This window comes from Pezoporus occidentalis, unplaced genomic scaffold, assembly GCF_034315485.1.
Source record: "Pezoporus occidentalis ecotype Australia unplaced genomic scaffold, CSIRO_AGI_Poc_V1 ctg97, whole genome shotgun sequence".
Taxonomy (NCBI): domain Eukaryota; kingdom Metazoa; phylum Chordata; class Aves; order Psittaciformes; family Psittacidae; genus Pezoporus; species Pezoporus occidentalis.
The window spans coordinates 1,276,867-1,282,866 of NW_026916336.1; the positions used below are offsets into that span (position 1 = coordinate 1,276,867).

The window sequence follows — 6,000 nt, forward strand, 5'->3', positions numbered from 1 at the left end:
AAAAAAATCCTGGTCCCTAATGCATCACTACTTGTCCTGACTTCTGCAGAGGCCAAATGTGCCTTTGAAAGCCTCCTCTATAGCATTATTGTCAAATTCACTTTTGAAGTAGAAGGGACAGAGTAAACCCAGCTCTTCCCACCCCCAGAAAGGACTAACTGGGATCCTCTCAAGTAATTGTTATTGTATTAATGCTGGAGAAAGCTTCATGTTGAGGAAACATTTTATTGCTTTTATTCTCCCCACCAGTCTCAAGAGATTCTTATCATTGCTGCTGGTAGCTGGTACGTGGTCTCATCCAGACAGACAGTTGCAAGCAAGATACTGCTGTGCCTCTTCTCCAGCTTCCCTGAGAGGCATGTTGGTGTTTATAGCGCGCCTTGAAACAAGAGAATGGTTTATCTCTCATTTTAATGGGGCTCACCATATTATGGCCCTTGTGCAGCTTTCTCTAAATCTATGACGACCATAAATGTGATTTGTTCAGTATCAGAAGCAGAGCTGACAGATGGGCAAGGACAGTGTCCTGGGTTTTGGCATGGCTGGCACTGGGGGAATAATTCTTGTGGGACATTTTCCTGCTTGTGTGAGTGTTTTCAGAACATCTTTAGAAGTGCCAGCCTCTCCCCTGCTGTATGCTTTTTCTGTATAAATCTTGATGGAAGAAGGATTTCAGCTCAAACATAAAGATTCCTCCTACCTGAGCAGCTCGGGGCAAATCTGGGATCAAACCCATGAACCAAAATGCATTTATTACTATTATAAATTTAATCCAGAGCTTTTAGTGAAAATAACCAACTACCGTCCAAAGTGATTCTGCTTGAAAGCAGAGTTTCCCAGACTGAAGGTCTGAAATACATGATAAACCTGAAAGATAATGGGCTGGGAGGGGGTTTGGACAGCCAGGTCCCTCTCAGCTTGCTCTGGTGGTGGAAGTAATCCACCCAGCCTGGAAAAGTTCTGTCAGCAAAGCAGTGGTTTCTCAGAGGCTTGCATCTCTCCCTCCTTAAGGATGGAGGGAGGTTTCCAAAGACTTCCCAAACATCTCCATGTAAAGCTTCCCAATCTCAAACACCTTGCTGCATCCTGTAGAACAATGAAACATAAAAGAAATGGAGATGCTACCAAGATGCTTTCTGCTTTGGTCACCCTGCCCCTAAAGGAGTTTTTAACTGCTCAGCATCTCACTGTTTAATTTTGCTCTTGACAGCCGGCATTTGAATAATTTAATCCAGTGCCCTGCTCTGCTGTGCCTTGTAGATCACGGTGGGTGACGAGCGGCTTGTCAGCTAGGGAGAGCTCAAGAGCATTCTCATCCGGGCACTGAGGGCTTGCCAAGAGCAAGCAAACATGCCATCAAGAGCCTAATAAAGCATAGGGGGGAACATGACTGCTCCCAGCAGTGAGGGTTATAGACACAGGCATGGTAGTCCCTGCCTGCATCTCCTTCCATTTTTTCACCTTCCCTTTTTCCCGTGCCCTATGCCTTTTCATTCATCTCCTCTTTTCTGTGGGCTAATTCACACTTTTCCAGGCGCCTTTTATCACTGCCATTTCTTTTCCCTGCTTGCCCTTGATCCGCAGCAAAGGAACGAGAGTGTCAATTGGTGGGGCGCAGGGAGGGAGCTGGGGTGGCAGATGGCTGTGTGGCAGGGCCGAGCCAGGGCTTATCCATCACTGCTGTGGGCACAGCATTTACAGCAGGGCCGGCGTTCAGAGGGGTGAGCCGGAACAGGTAATTGTTGGCAGAGAGGATGCATTTTTCATTTCTGATGAGGAGGAGAGGGGCAGGGTTAGGGTTGTGCTAATGCCACAGTGAAGGATGAATTCATCACAGATTCTCTTTTTTTTTCTGCATTAATTCGTCCAGCTTTGATTGACGCTGGAGTACTCCCAAATGCCAAGCAGCTGGTAAGTCTAAAGCAGAAACCTTCCCACAAGCTAAGCTGCTGGGAAACAGCCAGGGTGTGCTGAGATCCCTGATGCTCTTGTCATTGTCACCCTTATCACTAAAGTCAAAGGGTCAAAAAATGCCTCCCCTGCTTTCACCCAGAGACTCTGGTTTGGGTCATGGTGCTGCAGCAGGGTTCACCTGCATTAGAGCTGTAAAGTGCCATCAACAAACAGATGGCACAATGGTGCAAAAAGGCAGATGTGGTTAGCGATGAGCCAGTTTTACAGTTTACACACCCCAAAATATGCTTTCAGCAGAGACAGACACCAGAACTAGGGCTTTCCTCCTGCCAGATCCTATCCAAGAAACTCCCAGAAGCTCTGTGGCTCAGGGACCTTATACAGGTGACAGTCCCACAAGCAGGAATGAATTTGGCCATGACATTGCTCCGAGCCAGATCTGAGGCATTTTGGTATTGATGCTCGCTTTTGGCTTACTAGAGTTTGTTGTGGTTGTGCTTGGATGGCTCCCAGGGCTGTCAGTTAGTCAAGAATAACAGCAAAAGTGTTTACCATGCGCAGGCTCGTAGGCTGGATGTACACTTAGAAAAGACCCCAATGTGAGGAGTGAAACACAAGAGAGAATATAATTAAGAGGGGTGAAAAAATTCATCTGTTTCCCCTCTATTTTTAGTTGTAGACATTTTCAGAATCCAGCCACTTCTGAAGCTGATTTCTAAATTTATTCTGTCCCTTTTTAGAGAACTTTCTGCATTTCCCCCCCTAATTTAAGTGTCTTCTAAAGTATTTTTAAAAGTGGCAGTCTTGGCCAACTGAGCAAAACTACTTCTTTGCCTATTGAAGTTATCTCACATTTGTGTTTAAGAGACAATAAATAAAGGCATTATAATGGGAACTGGCAGGACTGTACAAGTCTATATGCAGCAAAATTTAGTTCTATCCTCCCCAGAATGTATCTCTGCTGGAAAGCAGTTCTTGGATGGTTTCAAGTGGGAATTTGCAAAGACTTTAATTCGTCATATCTCTCTGTTCTGCTGCAAATCATTCACACAGCATGTGGGAGGGGGCTCATTCATCTAATTTCAGCCATTCAATATAGAGGTTTTAAGCCTAAATTCCATGTTGTGGTTCCCTTGTGTTTCAGAGGGAGATTGGCACCAGCAACACCAGTCTCTCCTAGCATATTGACTACTTCAGTCAAGATGCTTTGTTTCCAGGTGACCATATTCAGGGAATGACACATCTGCCCGGTTCTCACTATCCTTCCTTATATTTCTCGAGTATTGTGTTATGTTTTTCTTTGCTACCTGATGTATCAGTGCTCGGTTTACACTGTCTGCTTGAAGATGATTTGACCAAGGCACAAAGTGCTATTCCCCTCTGTAAACACAGATTTAGCAGTGCTTTGCTTTGACTGGCTGTATTACAACTTCTGCTTTGCCCAGGTTGTGGGTTATTCACTATATACAGACTGCAGAGACAATTGTATTCTTTCCTCTTCCTACTTGTGGAATATTCTGACATTCCCCTGTGTCTGTAGTGATTCAGTCCAGTTTTTAAATAAATATCTGGCTTTCCCATAGGAAAAGCTCCTACCTGGGCTGCGCCTTTCCAGCTATCTGAGTTTTCTTCATCAGAATATTGAGCTATGGAATCATAGAGGGTTTGGAGGTTGTGGGATTGGTGGCGGTGGGGTAGGAATTGGCTTTAGACAAAGAAGAGCCATACCAAATTGGAGTCCCAACAGTCTACACCCACCATCCTCTGTGTTTTGTTATCTTTTGGCCAAAGACTTTCAGTTTTCAGGTCAAATAGAAAAGTCACTGTTTTCTAAAGGAGAGACAGAGGCAGTCCTGTGTTTATTGAAATATTCTGCTAGGTAACAACTAGAGGAGGATTTTTCCACCCATAAACAAAAGTAGTTCTCAGATTTGGGAAGAAGAAGTTTTTCTTGCTGCTCTTCTCAGCATTGTGGTGTTGGTGTTTATGTCATTTTCTGACTATTGCTTATAAGATGCTTGGCTTCTAACTGAATATGTCTTGTAGGAGGAGGCTGCACTTTGCTTTCAGCCCAGGCTTTAGCATTTGCCTGGTATCTGAAGGGACGTTTCAAGACCCATTTGAAGTAGAGAGAAGAGGTAAGTAACATTCTTAAAAAAGCATTATCTCATCCATGAGTTCTTGTGAAAGTTGACACAGGTGCCAGGTGGGTAATCACAGATATTATCTTCCTTTCCCATATTTTCAGGCTAGGTGTCCTGTGGAGAACCAGAGTCTCAGCATCAAAAGTTAATTCATGTCAGACTTGGATTTTATTGTAAAAAAGGCCAAATCATCCTTAAATGCCTCGAAAGCTGGAATACACCAGACATCCTGTGGAATGAGGTATTTGTAGTAGGTGGGGCTGTCTGGTGATGGTTACTGGTATGGGGGAAGGCTGCATCTGAAATGCTGATTCTTCCCAGAGCCATGGCAATTCCAACCTCCTCAGTAGCTTCCCACACCTGATTGTCACCTAAGCAGCCAGGTGATGGGTGCTCTCCTCCCCAGTACTGGTGGGATGCTTTACAGTTTGCCACCCAAAGGACAGATCATAGAATCATCATAGAATCACAGAATGGTTTGGGTTGGAGGGAACCTTAAAGACCATCTAGTTCCAAACCCCTGCCATGAGGGCAGATAGGCTTTCAGTATGCTTTAAACATAAGACCTGACTCAGCAGAACCACATGTATGCACCCCAGCTGCAGAGCTGCCCATTGTATCAAATCTATAGGGGAGATGAAAACATAAGTGGCTTTTCATCAGGTAAGATGACTGATTATGCTTAGGAGCCCTGATGGTGCCATGTGTTTTGGATGCTCTATTAAATATCTGATTTTTAGCTAAAATTTCAGCTCAATGTGGACAAGTTATCATACAGCTGCCTGCTATGAAGGTCTTGAGCTTTCCCTGAATCATCTAACAGCAGGCAGAGATGGGGCCATGGGTTGGTGGAGCCTCTGCCAGGCTGTTTCCAGCACCCACGGGGAATACAGACCACAGCAAATGCCAGAAAACAAACTTTCTGATCTAAATTGTGCCTATTGACAAACAACTGTGCTAGAAATCAATCTTGTTACTCCCTGGATGTCAGCACTTCTTATATTTAAAAGAAAAAAACCCTCAACCTTGCTCTTATTTTAGTGCTGTTTTTTTTTTAGCCTTACTTGCTTGCAAACTTTTTATTAAAAGAAGAATTTGATGGTTTTGAGTGAGCACATATGGTTCATGGAAGCCAGACGTGCTGAGTGATGCTCTCAGAGCAGAGTTGGCATTTACAAGTGCACACACCCAAAAGCAAACCGTAGGGTGGATTAGCCCGTGCTATTCCCATGCCCTTACCAGCCTACATGCATCTCTCAGCCATGCTTAGTCACACTTGGAGCTCGTGGTTGCTTGCCCAAGCTGTGCAGCAAGGACGTGGGCCAGCTCATGCTTTTTCTACTGTTACTTTACTGGGAAGCACCAGATCTCTTGCAGTGCTGTGCTGTAGACAGAAGGTCTCTGCAGCAGCTTGGCACTGCCGTACCAGCTGCACAGAGGTGATGGACACCTCCTTCGTGCCAAGATCTGCTGGTGCAGGTATGAGTGGGAGGGCTGGTATTTCATGCTACTACCCAAATAACACAAGGCAGTAGGAAAAGGCATTTAAATTGAAAACGCTTACCCCAAGCCCCAGCTCTGTAGTCCAGGACTCACCCTGTGTGCTAAGCAGTGCCAGGGCACTCACAAGTAAGGTCACTAATTCAGAGCAAACTTTATTTTTAACTGGAAACTTACAAGCAACAGGTTCATGTTTCTTCTCACATATGCCTCACATATTTGCCTTTTGTTGTTTTGGCTAAAGCTATTCTCCCAGGACCTTACAAGCACACCGAGTAGCATATGGACTTCTACTTGCTCCATTTCCAGCCCTCATTTTTTCCCACAGTAAACCAGACTTTTTCAGGCAATACTAATCCCTTGTGTCTGTCACTGGTAGAGAAAAGCACTAATAACTGCAGTTATCCTGGAAATATCTGTCACTCGCATTTGTTTTTTGTTT

The 6,000-nt window shown here is 44.6% G+C and overlaps 1 long non-coding RNA gene across 1 annotated transcript in view; it reads left to right on the forward strand.

Moving 5' to 3' along the window:
- LOC134157498 (uncharacterized) overlaps positions 1-5,334 on the forward strand; it is a 162,480-nt gene extending 157,146 nt beyond the window's left edge. The window contains exons 3-5 of the long non-coding RNA XR_009962339.1: positions 1,871-1,911; positions 3,961-4,052; positions 4,163-5,334. This is a non-coding gene — a long non-coding RNA (uncharacterized LOC134157498). The remainder of the gene's footprint in view (positions 1-1,870; positions 1,912-3,960; positions 4,053-4,162) is intronic.
- The last annotated feature ends 666 nt before the right edge of the window (positions 5,335-6,000 follow it).